This window comes from Coregonus lavaretus (assembly GCF_964263955.1).
Source record: "Coregonus lavaretus genome assembly, chromosome: 22".
NCBI classification, from domain to species: domain Eukaryota; kingdom Metazoa; phylum Chordata; class Actinopteri; order Salmoniformes; family Salmonidae; genus Coregonus; species Coregonus lavaretus.
In genome coordinates, this window is record NC_140009.1 from 31732491 (window position 1) to 31754890 (window position 22400).

At 41.0% G+C, this 22400-nt stretch overlaps 1 protein-coding gene across 1 annotated transcript in view; it reads left to right on the forward strand.

Annotated features, from left to right (window-relative positions):
• Positions 1 to 10104: 10104 nt before the first annotated feature.
• The window catches only part of LOC311149696 (kelch-like protein 21), a 37841-nt gene continuing 25545 nt past the window's right edge, over positions 10105 to 22400 (forward strand). Inside the window, exons 1-2 of the mRNA XM_084186905.1 lie at positions 10105 to 10193; positions 10586 to 10849. The gene's annotated coding sequence lies outside the window, so the exon portion shown is untranslated. The remainder of the gene's footprint in view (positions 10194 to 10585; positions 10850 to 22400) is intronic.

Genomic DNA, 22400 nt, shown 5'->3' on the forward strand with positions numbered 1-22400 from the left:
GAGCGGAAGTCTCTGTGAACGAGATTAAGCTAGCTACCTTACCTTCACAACCAAGAGGACATAGCAGGAGCAGTTTAGGTAAGTGTCCTTTTTGTCTTTCTTTCTTTCTTTCTTTCTTTCTTTCTTTCTTTCTTTCTTTCTTTCTTTCTTTCTTTCTTTCTTTCTTTCTTTCTTTCTTTCTTTCTTTCTTTCTTTCTTTCTTTCTGTCTGTCTGTCTGTCTGTCTGTCTGTCTGTCTGTCTGTCTGTCTGTCTGTCTGTCTGTCTGTCTGTCTGTCTGTCTGTCTGTCTGTCTGTCTGTCTGTCTGTCTGTCTGTCTGTCTGTCTGTCTGTCTGTCTGTCTGTCTGTCTGTCTGTCTGTCTGTCTGTCTGTCTGTCTGTCTGTCTGTCTGTCTGTCTGTCTGTCTGTCTGTCTGTCTTGGAGTTTCAGATGTGGCTGGAGGAGTGGTGGTGGCCACTGGAGGGCAACTTTAATACTGGAGCACATGTAGGAGCTCATCATCATGAACTTCATCTATAACAGCTGATACAAGTATTCTATATCAAATAAAATGTTATTTGCCACATGCGACGAATACAATACCTTACAGTGAAATGCTTACTTACAAGCCCTTAACCAACAATGCAGTTTTAAGAAAAAAAGTGTTAAGTGAAAAATTACAATTAAAAATAATTAAAGAGCAGCAGTAAAATAAAATTTCAGTAGGGAGGCTATATACATGGGGTACCGGTACAGAGTCAATGTGCGGGGGCACCGGTTAGTCAAGGTAATTGAGGTAATATGTACATGTGGGTATAGTTAAAGTGACTATGCATAGATACAGTGAGGGAAAAAAGTATTTGATCCCCTGCTCAATTTATAAAAATTTTGACATGCGTTTTTCTGGATTTTTTGTTGTTATTCTGTCTCTCACTGTTCAGATAAACCTTCCATTAAAATTATAGACTGATCATGTCTTTGTCAGTGGGCAAACGTACAAAATCAGCAAGGGATCAAATACTTTTTTCCCTCACTGTAATAAACAGAGTAGCAGCAGCGTATAAGAGGGGGTGGGGTGGACAATGCAAATAGTCCAGGTAGCCATGATTAGCTGTTCAGGAGTCTTATGGCTTGGGGGTAGAAGCTGTTAAGAAGCCTTTTGGACCTTTGACTTGGCGCTCCGGTACCGCTTGCCGTGCGGTAGCAGAGAGAACAGTCTATGACTTGGGTGGCTGGAGTCTTTGACAATTTGTAGGGCCTTCCTCTGACACTGCCTGGTATAGAGGTCCTGGATGGCAGGAAGCTTGGCCCCAGTGATGTACTGGGCCGTACGCACTACCCTCTGTAGTGCCTTGCGGTCGGAGGCCGAGCAGTTGCCATACCAGGCGGTGATGCAACCAGTCAGCATGCTCTCGATGGTGCAGCTGTATAACTTTTTGAGGATCTGAGGACCCATGCCAAATCTTTTCAGTCTCCTGAGGGGGAATAGGCTTTGTCGTGCCCACTTCACAACTGTCTTGGTGTGTTTGGACCATGATAGTTTGTTGGTGATGTGGACACCAAGGAACTTGAAGCTCTCAATCTGTTCCACTACAGCCCCATCGATGAGAATGGCAGCGTGCTCAGTCCTCTTTTTTTCCCTGTGGTCCACTATTAGGTACTACTACAGTGCTAGCTAGCTAGTACATATGGATTTACAGTACTAATCATATTTCATTAATGTACAGGGTCCACTTTGACCCAAGAGAAAAATCCAGACTAAGAATTTGCAAAAGGTAAGGTCATAATGAATACTAGTATTATATGGACAGAGTGGACCTGATCCTAGATCAGCACTCCTACTCTGATGGCATCCTTTCTATAACTTTAGATTGACCCCCTGGTCTATGATTAGTAGATGTGGGTGAGTGTCAGATTGACCCCCTGGTCTATGATTAGTAGATGTGGGTGAGTGGACATACAGATATGGGACTAGCCTAGCAACAGCAGCTCTTCTCAACTATTGGCAAGGATTTATTTGACAGCCAATCACCATGAGATATGCTTTATTCTGCAATCAACACTTCTATTGCAGGAGATGAGCACCTATCAGATCCCCCTGCTGTCCTTCGCCCCTCAGTGCAGTCTGCTGACCATCGTTGAGGCCAGGAAGAAGTTCGCCATTTGAAGTAGGAGCCAAGTTCATCACCATGCAATGCTCTACTGACCGAGGTAGACTATGCTTTAAGTAGCAGCTGACTGACTGACTGTCAGGCAGAGACACACTCACATTTGACTTGACCTTATATTGACAGCACAGATACCCCCTCACCCTTTCCCTCCCATTAATCTCCCTGTGTCTCTACCCTAGGTGCAGTGGTGGGAAAAGTACCCAATTGTCATACTTGAGTAAAAGTAAAGATGCCTTACTAGAAAATGACTCAAGTAAAAGTGAAAGTCACCCAGTAAAAAACTACTTGAGTAAAAGTATACAAGTATTTGGTTTTAAATATACTTAAGTATAAAAAGTCCATGTAATTGGTTAAATATACTTAAGTATCAAAAGTAAAAGAATAAATCATTTCAAATTCCTTATATTAAGCAAACAAGATGGCACACCAACAAGGGACCACACCAACACTCAGACATCATTTACAAATGAAACATTTGTGTTTAGTGAGTATGCCAGATCAGAGTCAGTAGGGATAACTAGGGATGTTCTCTTGATAAGTGCGTGAATTGGACCATTTTCCTGTCCTGCTAAGCATAAACAATGTAACAAGTACCTCCATCTTGAGCCAATATCAGTTATTTTTAAGTTCTGATTTCAATTGTTTATATTTTTTTTATAAGAGATTGTCAGTTGGATGGGCTCTCTGCAAGGTTTCGTATATCTTACCTATCATATGAATATCCTTTTTTTTTTTACTCAAATAGGATTCCTTCAAGAATGCTCTGATGTCCAAAATATTTAAATATAATATCTACATTGCTCAGTCCAAAATTGCTTTTTAGTTCTGTCATGGAAATAAATGTATTTCCTATGCCTTTATTTTTCAATGTGGACCAATTTATCTGTGAATTCTGAAAAGCTATCCAAGGATTGTTCCATAGGGTTGTGTTTTTAGGGAATGATATTGGTTCTTGTTGAATACGTTTAATTTTCTTCCATATTGTTATAGTGTTTTTAACTATGAAGTTAGTTAGTGTTCTTAGCTTTATCCTTTGAAAATGAACACGTGAAAAGATTCTGGGGATGAGCATGGGCATCTTCAATATGTACCCGTTGTTCGTCTTTGGTGCATTAATTATATGTCGCAAGTAAAAGCCTTGGGTGGTGAGTTGATACAATTCCAAGTCTGGAAGGTTAAAACCACCCTCAGACTTAGGAAGATGTAAACATTTCTTTTTTTTGCCACTACAATAGAACCACTACAACTTGTCCTGCAACAGAAGTGTTAAATGCAGAATAAAGCATATCTCATGGTGATTGGCTGTCAAATAAATCCTTGCCAATAGTTGAGAAGAGCTGCTGTTGCTAGGCTAGTCCCATATATATATGTCCACTCACCCACATCTACTAATCATAGACCAGGGGGTCAATCTAAAGTTATAGAAAGGATGCCATCAGAGTAGGAGTGCTGATCTAGGATCAGGTCCACTCTGTCCATATAATACTAGTATTCATTATGATCTTACCTTTTGCACATTTTCGCTGCAAATGGTGCTTCAACAAAGTACTGAGTAAATGGTCTGAATACTTATGTAAATGTGATATTTCCTTTTTTTCCCTCTTTTTTTTCTCCTAAAAACTGTTTTTGCTTTGTCATTATCGGCTATTGTGTGTAGATTGATGAGGGGGTGGGGGTGGGGGGGGGGGGGGGGGGGGGGGGGGGGGGGACAATTTAATCAATTTTAGAATATGGCTGTAATGTAACAAATTGTGGAAAAAGTCAAGGGGTCTGAATACTTTCCGAATGCACTGTTTATATATATATATAGATAATGGTTTGTATCGACAGTATGGACAGTATATTGTATATAGGATGAGCCATGACTATAATACATTATGTACATATAAAGTGGGTGAAGCAGTGTGTAAACATTATTAAAGTTACCAATGTTCAATGACTCTACGTACATAGGGCAGCAGTCTCTAGGGTGCAGGGTAGGGTTCAGGGTAGTAGCCGGCTAGAAAAGTGACTACGGTCCAGGGCAGGGTACTGGGCAGAGGCTGGCTAGTGGTGACTGTTTAACAGTCTGATAAATGAACTTCATTACGATGAGCTCCTACATATGCTCCAGTATTAAAGTTGCCCTCCAGTGGCCACTACCACTCCTACAGCCACACCTGTTGATCAAGAAGGAATAACACTATGTCAAGGAGGTCCAAATGTTTTTTCTGTCTGTAGAGCCTTAGAGAACTCAGTATTCTCCACAAAATACATAAACTAATGACAACACCATCTATTTTGCTCAATGACAAAATATCTCCCAATGCCAAACCCTGGAGAAAATAAAAGTTGATCAACTCAAGCAAACCAGACATAATGTCAACCTATGTATGAGAGGATGCCAAGCTTGCAGAGTAATAACGTGCAACCGGATTATTTTATTATAATGACATCTTTCTCGATATAACAAGATCTTTCTCGTAATAACGAGATATTTCTCGTTATAACGTTTTCTTTCTCGTTATAATGAGTTATTAAATTATTTCGTAGTAACGTGATCTTATCTCGTAAATAATGATATAAAACATATTTATTTCTGAGTGGCAGCAATACGCCACCAACCGTACATTTACTATTATTCTATTTTGTTTACTATTTTCTCTGGACAGTGTTTATCAGTCATTATACAATTCAGTATTTTGGATGATACATGATAATAGGCATATAATGAGGTAAGTCTTACAGAAATAAGAATTACACAAAAGCTTTGAACAAATAGGATTTGGATAATATTTTTCCAAGGGCAAATCTAAACACAGGAATTTTATGAAGAATCCTACAAATTGAAGAATAGCAATAAACAAAGACAAAGTTCTCAACTCCAATCTCTTGCCAGTATCCTCAGATTCTTAAGTAATTGATTGAGAACTGCAGTGATAGTGCAATCAATGTTCCTTCTATAAATAGAGCCTGTACTGTGCTGTCAGCATTTTCCTGGCCTAAACAGCCTGAGGGAATCTCAAGTGAGGCCAGAGAAAGTTCATGGAGAGGCCAGTTTTAATTGCACTGCAAGGGGTAATTTAACCCTTATTTTACATTCAAGACTCCGTTTTCTTTGCTCATTATATTCATTTTGTTCACTTATGAGTGAATGGGACAAAGAATGGTCTGAATTATAAGCAGTTCCTTAAATGAAGCATAAAGGTCATGGATATCATTGTTTTCCTTCATATGCTTCACAATGTACAGTGGGGAAAAAAAGTATTTAGTCAGCCACCAATTGTGCAAGTTCTCCCACTTAAAAATATGAGAGAGGCCTGTAATTTTCATCATAGGGACACGTCAACTATGACAGACAAAATTAGAAAAAAAAATCTAGAAAATCACATTGTAGGATTTTTAATGAATTTATTTGCAAATTATGGTGGAAAATAAGTATTTGGTCAATAACAAAGGTTTCTCAATACTTTGTTATATACCCTTTGTTGGCAATGACACAGGTCAAACGTTTTCTGTAAGTCTTCACAAGGTTTTCACACACTGTTGCTGGTATTTTGGCCCATTCTTCCATGCAGATCTCCTCTAGAGCAGTGATGTTTTGGGGCTGTCGCTGGGCAACACAGACTTTCAACTCCCTCCAAAGATTTTCTATGGGGTTGAGATCTGGAGACTGGCTAGGCCACTCCAGGACCTTGAAATGCTTCTTACGAAGCCACTCCTTCGTTGCCCGGGCGGTGTGTTTGGGATCATTGTCATGCTGAAAAACCCAGCCACGTTTCATCTTCAATGCCCTTGCTGATGGAAGGAGGTTTTCACTCAAAATCTCACGATACATGGCCCCATTCATTCTTTCCTTTACACGGATCAGTCGTCCTGGTCCCTTTGCAGAAAAACAGCCCCAAAGCATGATGTTTCCACCCCCATGCTTCACAGTAGGCATGGTGTTCTTTGGATGCAACTCAGCATTCTTTGTCCTCCAAACACGACGAGTTGAGTTTTTACCAAAAAGTTATATTTGGGTTTCATCTGACCATATGACATTCTCCCAATCCTCTTCTGGATCATCCAAATGCACTCTAGCAAACTTCAGACGGGCCTGGACATGTACTGGCTTAAGCAGGGGGACACGTCTTGCACTGCAGGATTTGAGTCCCTGGCGGCGTAGTGTGTTACTGATGGTAGGCTTTGTTACTTTGGTCCCAGCTCTCTGCAGGTCATTCACTAGGTCCCCCCGTGTGGTTCTGGGATTTTTGCTCACCGTTCTTGTGATCATTTTGACCCCACGGGGTGAGATCTTGCGTGGAGCCCCAGATCGAGGGAGATTATCAGTGGTCTTGTATGTCTTCCATTTCCTAATAATTGCTCCCACAGTTGATTTCTTCAAACCAAGCTGCTTACCTATTGCAGATTCAGTCTTCCCAGCCTGGTGCAGGTCTACAATTTTGTTTCTGGTGTCCTTTGACAGTTCTTTGGTCTTGGCCATTGTGGAGTTTGGAGTATGACTGTTTGAGGTTGTGGACAGGTGTCTTTTATACTGATAACAAGTTAAAACAGGTGCCATTAATACAGGTAACAAGTGGAGGACAGAGGAGCCTCTTAAAGAAGAAGTTACAGGTCTGTGAGAGCCAGAAATCTTGCTTGTTTGTAGGTGACCAAATACTTATTTTCCACCATAATTTGCAAATAAATTCATTAAAAATCCTACAATGTGATTTTCTGGAAAAAATTTTCTCAATTTGTCTGTCATAGTTGACGTGTACCTATGATGAAAATTACAGGCCTCTCTCATCTTTTTAAGTGGGAGAACTTGCACAATTGGTGGCTGACTAAATACTTTTTTTCCCCACTGTATATTGAGTGACTAGTGACGCCTTTAGAAGCTGCATGTCCTGCTTACTGAGACCTTTACAAAGATGATTATCTTTGATTGACTATCACCAGCATCTATCAGTCTCAAGACATTAAATTAATTGTAATGTGAAGAAAACAAATCATACTATAAAATTTGTAGTGGATATTGTTCTGTCCACTCAAAACCAGTAGGTCTTTGCATCAAGACAGCCAGCATATTCCAAGACAAATAACATTTCAAATCAAACAGCATGGTACATCATTAAATGCCATACCACTATCTAAAAATAGATGGCTCATGCAACAGAAGCTTTTAAGTGGATTAAAAGTGGGAAGTGGGCACGCATATATGCACATGTTCTACTGAAATCAAGATAGGGTTGGACAAGCCTTGAGGCAGAGACTTTATCTGAATAAATATGTATTTCCAAGCTGGGCCCTGGCTAGGAGAAAGCCCATGATAGAAAGCCCATGATAGCAAAACACCAGTCTCAACGTCAACAGTGAAGAGGTGACTCCGGGATGCTGACCTTCTAGGCAGAGTTGCAAAGAAAAAGCCATATCTCAGACTGGCCAATAAAAAGAAAAGATTAAGATGGGCAGTCTGAGATATGGCTTTTTCTTTGCAACTCTGCTTAGAAGGTCAACATCCCGGAGTCGCCTCTTCACTGTTGACGTTGAGACTGGTGTTTTACGGGTACTATTTAATGAAGCTGCCAGTTGAGGACCTGTGAGGCGTCTGTTTCTCAAACTAGACACTCTAATGTATTTGTCCTCTTGCTCAGTTGTGCACCGGGGCCTCCCACTCCTCTTTCTATTCTGGTTAGAGCCAGTTTGCGCTGTTCTGTGAAGGGAGTAGTACACAGCGTTGTACGAGATCTTCAGTTTCTTGGCAATTTCTCGCATGGAATAGCCTTCATTTCTCAGAACAAGAATAGACTGACAAGTTTCAGGAAGAAAGTTCTTTGTTTTTAGTCATTTTGAGCCTGTAATCGAACCCACAATTGCTGATGCTCCAGATACACAACTAGTCTCAAGAAGGCCAGTTTTATTGCTTCTTTAATCAGCACAACAGTTTTCAGATGTGCTAACATAATTGCAAAAGGGTTTTCTAATGATCAATTAGCCTTTTGAAATGATAAACTTGGATTAGCAAACACAACGTGCCATTGGAACACAGGACTGATGGTTGCTGATAATGGGCCTCTGTACGCCTATGTAGATATTCCATTACAAATCAGCAGTTTCCAGCTACAATAGCCATTTACAACATTAACAATGTCTACACTGCATTTCTGATCAATTTGATGTTATTTTAATGGACAAAAAATTTGCTTTTCTTTCGAAAACATGGACATTTCTAAGTGACCCCAAACTTTTGAACGGTAGTGTATATATTGTATATTAATATATATATATATATATATATATAATATATATATATATATATATATATATATATATATATATACACTATTAGGTTGGAATAATACTGTGAAACTGTGAAAATTATGATAATGCCCTTTCAGTGTAAGAGCTGTTTAAAAAGACTGCCTGAAATTTAAGCCTGTTTTGGTGTGATGAAGTTTTGGCCTTCCATGGTGACATTACCATGCGGTAAAATAATTAATAGACCAATAAGAAAGAGAGTTCCAAAACAATCTACCAAAAAGAGCTAATTTTCAGTTTTCCCCTCCCCCACTCAGACAACTCCCAGATAGTTCTAGCAAAATTCATTATTGAGAAATTGCCCTTTGCTTAGAAGCTATTTTTGTTTCTTTTTGATGATTTTCATTGAAAACCATCACAGAAAGGTACTTAATTGTTACCCAGAAATGATTTGAAATGATTTGACGTAAAATTTGATATTGAGATAAAAACGGCTGTATTGGACCTTTAACCTTTGAAGGGGTACATTTGGAAGAGAGCTCTGGAGTCAAAAGCTATGTGTTTGTTTTCGGAGTAGCCCATATCATAGGCCTAAATTATATTATAGGCCTGCCTCTGCTCTGAGCATATGATAAGAGCTCATTTAGATAGGCAATGCACATTCATTTGAGAACTGTTGCTTTTTACATGAGGAAAAATGCAGGGAAAGGGACCTACCATTTCAGGAGCTGAGGAGTCATGTAGAGAGGGTTTGACGTGTCCACATAGTTGGCTTTCCAGATGTGGACCTTTGGTTCGGTGATGTTCTAATTTATTGCAGAATATGAAACTCAGAGTTTCAATCTAAAAGGTGACTGTACAAACGTGATTAGGTGGATTCCAGCATTCTAGTGAGACAGTAAGACAAGTATGCTCTACCCTCTCACCTGTGCTAATGTTACACTTCTTCTTCTTCTTCTTCTTCTTCTTCTTCTTCTTCTTCTTCTTCTTCTTCTTCTTCTTCTTCTTCTTTGGTATTATGGTGGTCCGCAAACAAAATTATGTTACACTTCCTCGTCACCTGTGTACCTATATACATGTGACCTGTAACCTTTTCTGTTCTGTTGTGTTTTATTGTCACAATACCATTATTTTTCCAGAGGGAGGGGGGCGCTTCTAAAAAATGGTTTATACCTAAACCATAACTAAATGTTGACAATTCATGAGTGCAATAGGGTTTAATTTGCAACAGATTTTCTCAATTTAAATAAGAAAAAATAGCCCACAATTGCATGATGCAGAATCAAGCAACAGCATGAAGAAGACACCAAACAAAATAGATTGTTAAGGAGACATACAGTGATAAAAAAACAAATATGTATCCAGTAGTTTTAGGTAGCAAGTTCTTGCTACATTGTATGTAACTACATTGCAACAAGTTGTGAATGTCACGCTGTGCCAACTACTGTATCCAATGAGGAGCATTTGGCAAAGGGTCAGTGCAATAACATCTACTTGAGACGTCCATACCCTAAAACCTAACCCTAACCCCTACCCTAACAATAACACTTACTTAACCATAACCCTTACCTTAACCCTTTAAATGTTAACTTCAATGGGGTAGGGACGTTCCAAGGATCACGGGATAGCACGGGCCTTTGGCACAGTAGGTGGCGGCATGCACCTTATACGTTTGTTTGTGGACCGTCACTGAACCAAAGAAGAAGAAGAAGAAGAAGAAGAAGACGAAGAAGAGCATTTGGAGGCTGTACCAGAGAGGAAGAGTCGAAGCGAGAGGGATAACTGCGCCCAAAATCGGTCCCTCACCAAGCGAGGAGTTTTTGTAAGGTCAATGTGAGAGTGTCGAATTTGGTGAACAACAAATGTAATGGCTTATTTGCTACGTGTGGCTTATTTGATCAAATATACGTTTCGTAATGATTAGGTTGTTACGAGTGTACTGATATAAGTAAGAGAGGTGACATCCCGGCCACTTTGAAAAAAAAAACAGCTTTAGATGGGAGTTGTCGTCACTAGTTACCATAGTCACAAAGTAATCTTCCTAACCCTAACCTTAATCACGATGCTAACCTTATGCCTAATCCTAACATTAAATGAAGACGAAAAAGCACATTTTTGTTTTCATTAATCTTTACGATATAGCCAACTCTGAATTTGTGTCTGTGTAAACCGTTGTGCCTGTTGTTCACACGCTTCTGCCCTCTCATTGGCTAGAATGGTCCCACCTGATCTTGCCGCCTCCCAACTGCCTTCCATTTTTGAAGACATCCATTTTCATCGTTAGAGCGGGCACTAGAGTATCTGGGAAATATAATGGGTAATCTGTGGCTGTCCCAATTCTTCACACGATTTGGAATCATGGCGCAGATGACTGGAGAAGAGAAGCAACATCAAAGTTTATTTTCAGATAGGAAATGTAAACAACTTTAAAGCTTTTTAAACTATAACCCATTCGTTGACTAGAAGACGTTACATTTGGTAAGTGTATTTACTTAATGATTTATATATTTTATGTCTGGGAAGAAGGTTGTGTTTTTCCTCGATGGAAAGGAGACCGTCGTGATTGGACAGTATACTGATACGTTATAGCTAGACTCTTTGTTTCTCCTATGTATTGCTGTTATATCCCATAGATAAAGACAAGGGTAACTCGTAGGCTACCTGTCAATTTTTAATAGTTTTCCTTGTTGATGATTAACATAATCTAATGCGGATTAGGCTACTCATGGGCGACATGCACCCCAAGGTTCGGAGGGGGCACAAAGTGAAGTACGAGAGAATGGCTGGGTTGTAGCTCCCGTCCATAAATTGTAAAATGTTCCATTCAAACACCTGAAACAGCTTTTTCTTGCAATGTAGAGCCGTAATCATTATGCTTCATTCTATGTAAAAAAATAAATTTAAAAAAAGTATATTTTTCTGCATATCTAAGCATACCTCTTGAGCTTTCTGTATCCTCCTGACTGGTGGTAATTTTTTTAAATAAGAAACTAAATATGCTTATCAGCATCTCTGCTAAAATCTGGGTAAAAGTTTGAAAGGAATTTTAGTATGAATCAGTAATGTTACATTTAGCAGGGTTCGCGTTAAAACAATTCTGCGTTTTTCACACAGAAAAAAATATAAAACGCATAAGAAATATCTTGCTCGGTTTTGTAAACACAGATCTAAAACGCTTCTTATTGTAATTTCTGCTCGGCATCAGACTAATTTTGTGCTTCAGTTACACTTCTCCACTCTGATGAGAATTCACCAACTGGCATTCTATTAGCTGACAGCGCTCTGACTGATGTGTACCTACTTTTCTCTGGTACTTTTCTCTCAGTGTAGCCTACTTGTCTCCGGTAAAATGCAAGATTAATTTCAGCCAAAACATTAAGAAATGTAGCTGGCTACATTCTTTCTATGATAAACATTAGAAATATGATGGCCGTGCATGGTTTTTGCAAAAAATACCTTGCTTTTTCATTGTAAGCTCATGTGTGGCTGCTAGCCAAATAGTGATAGATAATAGAAACTAATGAAAATTAAACTATTTTCAGCCGAATGTGTTGCACTAATGTATTATGTTTGAAGGAAAATTATAGTTGCACGCCCCTGATCACTTGGTTGAAGCAAAACAATTAATAAATGATTTTTGACTTTCAATATAAAACACAGGTGAAATGGTTAAAAACATTTGATTAGCTGTTCAGGAGTTTTATGGCTTGGGGGTAGAAGCTGTTAAGAAGCCTTTTGGACTTAGACTTGGCGCTCTGGTACTGCTTGCCGTGCAGTAGCAGAGAGAACAGTCTGACAAGGGTGGCTGGAGTCTTAGACAATTTTTAGGGCCTTCCTCTGGTATAGAGGTCCTGGATGGCAGGGAGCTTGGCCCCAGTGATATACTGGGCCGTACGCACTACCCTCTGTAGTGCCTTGCGGTCGGAGGCCGAGCAGTTGCCATACCAGGCAGTGATGCAACCAGTCAGGATGCTCTTGATGGTGCAGCTGTATAACTTTTTGAGGATCTGAGGACCCATGCCAAATCTTTTCAGTCTCCTGAGGGGGAATAGGCTTTGTTGTGCCCTCTTCACGACTGTCTTGGTGTGTTTGGACCATGATAGTTTGTTGGTGATGTGGACACCAAGGAACTTGAAGCTCTCAACCTGCTCCACTACAGCCCCGTCGATGAGAATGGGGGTGTGCTCTGTCCTCTTTTTCCTGTAGTCCACAATCATCTCCTTTGTCTTGATCACGTTGAGGGAGAGGTTGTTATCCTTGCACCACACGGCCAGACCTTTGACCTCCTCCCTAAAGGCTGTCTCATTGTTGTCAGTGATCAGGCCTACCACTGTTGTGTCGTCGGCAAACTTAATGATGGTTTTGGAGTCATGCCTGGCCATGCGGTCATGAGTGAACAGGGAGTACAGGAGGGGACTGAGCACACACCCCTGAGGGGCCCCCGTGTTGAGGATCAGTGTGACTGATGTGTTGTTACCTACCCTTATCACCTGGGGGCGGCCCGTCAGGAAGTCCAGGATCCAGTTGCAGAGGGATGTGTTTTGTCCCAGGGTACTTAGCTTAGTGATGAGCTTTGAGGGCACTATGGTGTTGAACGCTGAGCTGTAGTCAATGAATATCATTCTCACGTAGGTGTTCCTGTTGTCCAGGTGGGAAAGGGCAGTGTGGAGTGCAATAGAGATTGCTTCATCTGTGGATCTGTTGGGGCGGTATGCAAATTGAGTGGGTCTAGGGTTTCTGGGATAATGGTGTTGATGTGAGCCATGACCAGCTTTTCGAAGCACTTCATGGCTACTGACGTGAGTGCTACGGGTCGGTAGTCATTTAGGCAGGTTACCTTAGTGTTCTTGGGCACAGGGACTATGGTGGTCTGCTTTTCAACATGTTGGTATTACAGACTCGGTCAGGGACATGTTGAAAATGTCAGTGAAGACACTTGCCAGTTGGTCAGCGCATGCTCGGAGTACACGTCCTGGTAATCCGTCTGGCCCTGCGGCCTTGTGAATGTTGACCTGTTTAAAGGTCTTACTCACATCGGCTACGGAGAGAGTGATCACACAGTCGTCCAGAACAGCTGATGCTCTCATGCATGCTTCATTGTTGCTTGCATAGAAGTAATTTAGCTCGTCTGGTAGGCTCGTGTCACTGGGAAGCTCGGGGCTGTGCTTCCCTTTGTAGTCTGTAATAGTTTGCAAGGCCTACCACAACCAACGAGCGTCGGAGCCGGTGTAGTACGATTCAATCTTAGTCCTGTATTGACGGTAGGTTCTGTTGCTTGTATTTTCAATCTATTGACGCATTGCACAATATTACACCTTTCAAACCAAGACGTTTTTCCGCCAACTTTAGCATCCCGCCAACTTTTTGCCGACTTTTCTTTTTAAATGAAAGGTATTGCCGGCAACAAAGCCTTTACTTTTATTTCCGCCAACTGACCTAGTCATTATTGCGGTAAAGTTCTGCCTACAGCTTAGTATGAAATGTAGCCTTACTGCTTAATTGGCACGCACTACGCTCTTAAGCTCTTAATGGTTGCTAGCCATGTTACTTCACCCATCTCTTCGTATAGCCCACCACATGCACTGTTTTCTTAACCACAACTGGATGGATCCGTAAATAATTACTGTGGGAATAAATATCACTGAATGACAAAAATATTGGATTATTAGTATTACTGAAACTCCCAAAGTCATCCAATTGTTATAATACATGTGAAGCAATAGCCTACCCGCGTGTGGTCAACTATTTCAGCGCCGTTTCACGCTGCTTTGAGACAAGCATGGGGACTCAATGTCAGATTTTTATTTTCAATGAATCTCCGTTTGGAAATTGGTTAGACTACAATTAGGCTGTAGAAATGTTAGCTAAGTTGAGGTGAGTTATGCTCATGATCATCTTGTCTAGTTGGCTCATTTATTAGCCCTGATCAGAACATTTTGCCAGCATGTTATGTAGCTTAACAAGTGGATTATTTTGCTCTTCACTTGCAGTCGCTTAGTAACCTAGGCCTACTCCTGAGTGGCGCAGTGGTCTAAGGCACTGCATCGCAGTGCTAACTGTGCTACTAGAGATCCTGGTTCGAATCCAGGCTCTGTCGCCGCCGGCCGCGACCAGGAGACTCATGGGCGGCGCACAATTGGCCCAGCGTCGTCCAGGGTAGGGGAGGGAATGGCCGGCAGGGATGTAGCTCAGTTGATAGAGCATGGCGTTTGCAACGCCAGGGTTGTGGGTTCGATTCCCACGGGGGGCCAGTATAAAAAAAATATGTATTCACTAACTGTAAGTCGCTCTGGATAAGAGCGTCTGCTAAATGACTAAAATGTAAATGTAAATGTACTCCCGACCAAAAGCCTGTGACTTGTCTTAATCAATCAATGTGATTTTGTTTAACTGAATCTCTGTCTGTATATTTGGTTAATTCTCTGAGTGGGCAAATAAGTGGAGGTGGTATTGCTCATTTATTCGTTTGCGCATCTATCTCTAATCAGAAACATTTACCATGCAATAATGTAGTCTAAATCAAGTGTAGGCCTATTATTTTGCTTGATCGCGTAAAGGCAACCCCAAAAGCCTGCAGAGGTTGTGAAATATGAATACGAGACTCACGTGCTTTTGAAAATATAGATTGCTATTATTTTCTTTCAGTATCATGATGAAGATACTCTCAATGTAAGACCCTACGCTTGCTCCATAAAAAAGTGGAGTGAGAGTAGGAAAGATGTGAAACGTGGATCAAAAAACGTGGGCTTGCCTTGGGCTCTGTTTCCAAATATCACTTTTTTATATGACAGCGGTTCCACACGTTGCCGTGATGCAAGTTGTTTGTGAAAAATATTTGTATTTTATTCTGTTATATTTCATTGTATAATATAGCCTACTATAAAATGCTGTATGTGTGACTGTGATCAGGGTGGCCTAAGTGTGTCTTGTATATTTAATGAACAAAATAACTATTGATTTCATGTGCATGGCGCAGACATGGAGCATATAGGCTGCACAGACCAGTAACATAATTAAACTCAAAATATGCCATTCTAGTCTTTTGAAAATAAATGTTATTAGTCTTATAATGTTTCTTAGGACCTGCCTAAAGCTAATTAATAATGTATTCAAATCGATGTTCTCCCACATCGGCCCACGTCTACTCTCACTCCTAAACTTGCTGGCATGTGCACGGGAGATAGAAAAGGCTTATCCCGGCAAGATTGTGGTAAAAATGGGACTGTAAAGAATTGGGCCCTAAAAAACATTCCCTGATATTTTTACAGGCAACATACCGTAATGTCTGTCTGTAAAGAGTATATGTAAACAATAGCCGAATGTAACCGAACGTAGTCGACCGAAGCACGTTTCCTCGCAATCAGCAGGAAGTGTTTGCGGTTTGGTTCGGCACGGCCATATTGTGCAAGTGTTTGTCATGTGCGAATTGCATCAGTATTGAAAATGAAAACCGGAAATACAAACCGATATACAGACCAGCGAACTGAAGGTCGGGTTGATAACACCTCCGTGTGGATATTTTGTATCAGATTACCTCTGACATAGTCAAAATTGGCGGACAACAGGTAAAGTAATTTTAAATGAAGTTTGTTCAACATTCCTGAGCCTACATGTTAGAGACAAGTGTTTAAGTATTTCACTCTTAGATTCTAAAAGAGGCTAACAAGCTGGCTACTCTAACTTGCCTGAAATAGCCTATTGGAGCTAGTTATGAGTTTGGGAGATTGGGAATCTGTCTGGGCTAGCTAAAGCCAACTTCATAAAATTGCTAAGTGGCTAGGAGTTAGTATTACAGAGAGAAAAAAATAAGTAATAAAAAAATATTATATTTTTTAACAGGACAAATCTGAGGGGCAGTTGCCTCTGCCCCCTGTGGGCATGACGCCTCTGGGCCTACCGTCTGTACTGCCAGAGTTTTGAATTTATTCATGCCATGGGGTTTATGATATTGCAGTAATGTGGACTTTTTTGTATCATAAATTGAAACACTTACATGGATTTGGGTTGGTGAACTACATTGTAAACAGAGAGAGGTTCACTGAAGTCTGAACTGGAAGCGGGGAATTGATCCAAGTGCTAAAGTATTTTTGTTGCAGGTACTGTACATGTGCATTTAGGAGGAACAGTTAGCTGTAGATATACAGTACCAGTCAAAAGTTTGGACACACCTACTCATTCATGGGTTTTTCTTTATTTTTACTATTTTCTACATTGTAGAATAATAGTGAAGACATCAAAACCATGAAATAACACATATGGAATCATGTAGTAACCAAAAAAGTGTTAAACAAAATCGAAATATATTTTATATTTGAGATTCTTCAAAGTAGCCACCCTTTGCCTTGATGACAGCTTTGCAAAACCCTTGAATGAGTAGGTGTGTCCAAACTTTTGACTGGTACTGTATATGACCCTGACTATGAACATTATTCAAATCCATCACCCATTCACTCACCATCACGCACACACCCACCACTTATGCTGCTGCCATACTGTTTATTATTATTATTATTATTATTATTATTATTATTATTATTATTATTATTATTTATCTTGCTACCAGTCTCCTAATCCCTGCCTATAGCTACCTCAATACTCCAGTATCCCTGCACATTGCAAATGTGGGATTGGCACAGACCCTGTATATATCTTCCTTTCTTATATATTGTGTTTTTAAAATTAATTTTATTTTCTTATTAGTTATACTTTTTTGATATTGAATACTGAACTGTTTGGTAGGGCTTGCAAGTTAAGCATTTCACTGTACTTGTGCATGTGACAAATAAAACATGAACTTGAACTCACCTTTATGGAAAAGTACTTTAAGGTTGGTGAGCAAAGACAACGTGCCATCAGTCAGCATACCAGGCTTTGCCCTCCACCTCTCCACCCAGTGTTACTCTTATCTAAGTAACCCCGCCACATTCAGGGCTCCAACTGGCCCTCTTCTCTCCATATTGAATGTGATGAGTGGTTGACTGGGTTTGTTGCCTTTTTTAAGCCAGGCTGCATGGGGATCAGCTGTGGAGAACCCGGAGCTTTAGCTCGCTCCACTCTGTTGGTTCTCCAGTCCCCTGTTATGCAGGCCCTGCAGCAGCTGTGTTGTCATGGACATTTGCCTACCAGGTACAATATTAGCCTGGTCCCAGCTCGGTTAGTGCTGTCTTGCCAAACCATATGATGATGTGGCAATTAGAGAGCACTAACAGATCTGAGACCAGGCTTATATTGGCCTTCTGGTGGCTAGTACTTTTTAGAATGTATCCTGGGTTTCTAATCACTGTTCTTTATTTTCTATATTATTTATAATGGGTGTCTGTGTTAGCTCAGTTTAAGTGATGACTAGGCACTTTATGGAACCATGGTTTTGGTGTTGGTTTTGAACTGAGAGTAATTAGGTATATGATGTTGCTTATTTGGTGTTTACCAGGGCCTACCAGCAGGGGCCAACAGAATATGTTGTTTTGGCTGAATAGTGAAGTAGGACCCACTGTAAGGAAAACAGTTCAGTCTGGTTTTGATTTACCCCAACCATGTACACAGAATAGGCCTAGCTTCCATATAAACATTTCATAGCTGGATTCGAGGACTTTCTGAAACCACACTTCATATCATAATGACTCTTTTGGCTGTAGGCACACATTCATGGAGATCAATGTACTTCTTTCTAGGATCACTGGGGAGAATTTTTTTTTAACCTTTTGTTTACGTTTTCACCCTGCAGCTTCAGCACGTGTGACATATTATGTTTATAGAAAAAGAGCGTAAAGAAGACTTTCAGGCTGAAAGTGAGGCCTTGTCCTCTGTAGCTCAATTGGTAGAGCATGGCACTTGTAACGCCAGGGTAGTGGGTTCGATCCCCGGGACCACTCATACGTAAAAATGTATGCACACATGACTGTAAGTCGCTTTGGATAAAAGCGTCTGCTAAATGGCATATTATATTATTATATTATCTTCTTGACAAATTGTTTGTGACCATGTGGTCTGACATTTACCTCTTGGTATTTTAGAAGGAAATGACACCTAGCAATTTGTCTATTACCACTATATTACCAAGCTTAGCTCATCAGCCATTCCCCATTTCCACCCAAGACTACTGTAAATAGTCCAGCAACCTATTAGATGACTGGCTTTTTTATTGAGAACTATGACTGACCGTGTTGGCCCTATCTTAGGGGGTTTCTCCAAGGAGGTCATACTCCCTAACTATAGAGCATGATTCAAGTTCCTAGTTCCTGGGCCAGCCACACAGGCTACTTCTGTTATGAAAAGTGGTGAGGGTGGTGGCATGCATTGTCCACGTTTGCCAATAAACATAATATGCTTCCTGTGTGGGTTGGTGGGTAGGTTCTAGTCACATGGTGCCTGATGGTCACACTACTCTCTCTGTATTCCTCTCCCGGTCCTGACATACCAGTCAGTTAGTCCACCGACCTCTGCTCTTTCCTTCCACCCACCTCTGCTCTCTCCCTCCCTCTGAGTGAAGGCTATCACTTTCACTCTGCTATTCTAGGTTGGTAAACACTACCCGTAAATTGCTTAATACCCCTCGGGGGTCTTTGGAAATCACTTACCTACTCGCTATAGTTCTAACATGTATGTTTGTTTTTTGACAATGTTGTTCATGTACAGTTACAGAGTACCCAGCTAGCACATAACGTTCGAGCTTGGTGAGAGCGTGGTTGTCCTATGGTTATTTTGCATACAACCTTCCCACAACGTTCTGGGAATGGTGCAGAATAGTTGCTTGGCTTTGGAACATTCTCAGCACATTTAAGGAACTGAAAAATATATACAGTACCAGTCACAAGTTTGGACACACCTACTCATTCAAGGGTTTTTCTTTATTTTTTACTATTTTCTACATTGTAGAATAATAGTGAAGACATCAAAAAAATGAAATAACACATATGGAATCATGTATTAACCAACCAAAAAACTGTTAAACAAATCAAAATATATTTAATATTTGAGGTTCTTCAAAGTAGCCACCCTTTGCCTTAATTACAGCTTTGCACACTCTTGGCATTCTCTCAACCAGCTTCATGAGGTAGTCACCTGGAATGCTTTTCCAACAGTCTTGAAGGAGTTCCCACATATGCTGAGCACTTGTTGGCTGCTTTTCCTTCACTCTGCGGTCCAACTCATCCCAAACCATCTCAATTGGGATGAGGTCGGGTGATTGTGGAGGCCAGGTCATCTGATGCAGCACTCTCCTTCTTGGTCAAATAGCCCTTACACAGCCTGGAGGTGTGTTGGGTCATTGTCCTGTTGAAAAACAAATGATAGTCCCACTAAGAGCACACCAGATGCGATGGCGTTTCGCTGCAGAATGCTGTGGTAGCCATGCTGGTTAAGTGTGCCTTGAATTCTAAATAAATCACTGACAGTGCCCCCAGCAAAGCACCCCAACACCATCACACCTCCTCCATGCTTCACAGTGGAATCCACACATGCGGAGATCATCCGTTCACCTACTCACCTACTCTGCGTCTCAGGATCAAGGGAAAGATGAACGAAGCAAAGTACAGAGAGATCCTTGATGAAGACTTGCTCCAGAGCGCTCAGGACCTCAGACTGGGGCGACGGTTCACCTTCCAACAGGACAACGACCCTAAGCACACAGCCAAGACAACACAGGAGTGGCTTCGGGACAAGTCTCTGAATGTCCTTGAGTGGCCCAGCCAGAGCCCGGACTTGAACCCAATCGAACATCTCTGGAGAGACCTGAAAATAACTGTGCAGCGACGCTCCCCATCCAACCTGACAGAGCTTGAGAGGATCTGCAGAGAAGAATGGGAGAAACTCCCCAAATACAGGTGTGCGAAGCTTGTAGCGTCATACCAAAGAAGACTTGAGGCTGTAATCGCTGCCAAAGTTGCTTCAACAAAGTACTGAGTAAAGGGTCTGAATACTTATGTAAATGTGATATTTCCGTTTTTTTATTTTAGCAAACATTTCTAAAAACCTGTTTTTGCTTTGTCATTATGGGGTATTGTGGTTAGATTGATGAGAGGGAAAAACAATTTAATCCATTTTAGAATAAGGCTGTAATGTAACAAAATGTGGAAAAAGTCAAGGGATCTTAATACTTTCCGAATGCACTGTGTGTGTGTGTGTGTGTGTGTGTTTTATTTATATATATGTGTGTGTGTGTGTGTGTGTGTGTGTGTATATGTGTGTCAGAGATGGAAGAGATCCACAAAAATACATCCTGTTCCTCACATGTGGTCAGGTACAGTTGATGTCGGAAGTTTACATACACTTAGGTTGGAGTCATTAAAACTAGTTTTTCAACCACTCCACAAATTTCTTGTTAACGAACTATAGTTTTGGCAAGTCGGTTAGGACGTCTACTTTGTGCATGACAAGTCGTTTTCCCAACAATTGTTTACAGACTGATTATTTCACTTATAATTCACTGTGTAACAATTCCAGTGGGTCAGAAGTTTACATAAATTAAGTTGACTGTGCCTTTTAAACAGCTTGGAAAATTCCAGGAAATGATGTCATGGCTTTAGAAGCTTCTGATAGGCTAATTGACATCATTTGAGTCAATTGGAGGTGGACCTGTGGATATATTTCAAGGTCTACCTTCCAACTCAGTGCCTCTTTGCTTGACATCATGGGAAAATCAAAAGTAATCAGCCAAGACCTCAGAAACAAAATTGTAGAGCTGCACAAGTCTGGTTCATCCTTGGGAGCGATTTCTAAATGCCTGAAGGTACCATGTTCATCTGTACAAACAATGGTACGCAAGTATAAACACCATGGGACCATGCAGCGGTCATACCGCTCAGGAAGGAGACGCGTTCGGTCTCCTAGAGATGAACGTACTTTGGAGCGAAAAGTGCAAATCAATCCCAGAACAACAGCAAAGGACCTTGTGAAGATGCTGGAGGAAACAGGTACAAAATTATCTATATTCACAGTAAAACAAGTCCTACAGTGGGGAAAAAAGTATTTAGTCAGCCACCAATTGTGCAAGTTCTCCCACTTAAAAAGAAGAGAGAGGCCTGTAATTTGCATCATAGGTACACGTCAACTATGACAGAGAAATGGAGGGGGAAAAAATCCAGAAAATCACATTGTAGGATTTTTAATGAATTTATTTGCAAATTATGGTGGAAAATAAGTATTTGGTCACCTACAAACAAGCAAGATTTCTGGCTCTCACAGACCTGTAACTTCTTCTTTAAGAGGCTCCTCTGTCCTCCACTCGTTACCTGTATTAATGGCACCTGTTTGAACTTGTTATCAGTATAAAAGACACCTGTCCACAACCTCAAACAGTCACACTCCAAACTCCACTATGGCCAAGACCAAAGAGCTGTCAAAGGACACCAGAAACAAAATTGTAGACCTGCACCAGGCTGGGAAGACTGAATCTGCAATAGGTAAGCAGCTTGGTTTGAAGAAATCAACTGTGGGAGCAATTATTAGGAAATGGAAGACATACAAGACCACTGATAATCTCCCTCGATCTGGGGCTCCACGCAAGATCTCACCCCGTGGGGTCAAAATGATCACAAGAACGGTGAGCAAAAATCCCAGAACCACACGGGGGGACCTAGTGAATGACCTGCAGAGAGCTGGGACCAAAGTAACAAACCCTACCATCAGTAACACACTACGCCGCCAGGGACTCAAATCCTGCAGTGCCAGACGTGTCCCCCTGCTTAAGCCAGTACATGTCCAGGCCCGTCTGAAGTTTGCTAGAGTGCATTTGGATGATCCAGAAGAGGATTGGGAGAATGTCATATGGTCAGATGAAACCAAAATAGAACTTTTTGGTAAAAACTCAACTCGTCGTGTTTGGAGGACAAAGAATGCTGAGTTGCATCCAAAGAACACCATACCTACTGTGAAGCATGGGGGTGGAAACATCATGCTTTGGGGCTGTTTTTCTGCAAAGGGACCAGGACGACTGATCCGTGTAAAGGAAAGAATGAATGGGGGGCCATGTATCGTGAGATTTTGAGTGAAAACTTCCTTCCATCAGCAAGGGCATTTTTTTTTTTTTTTT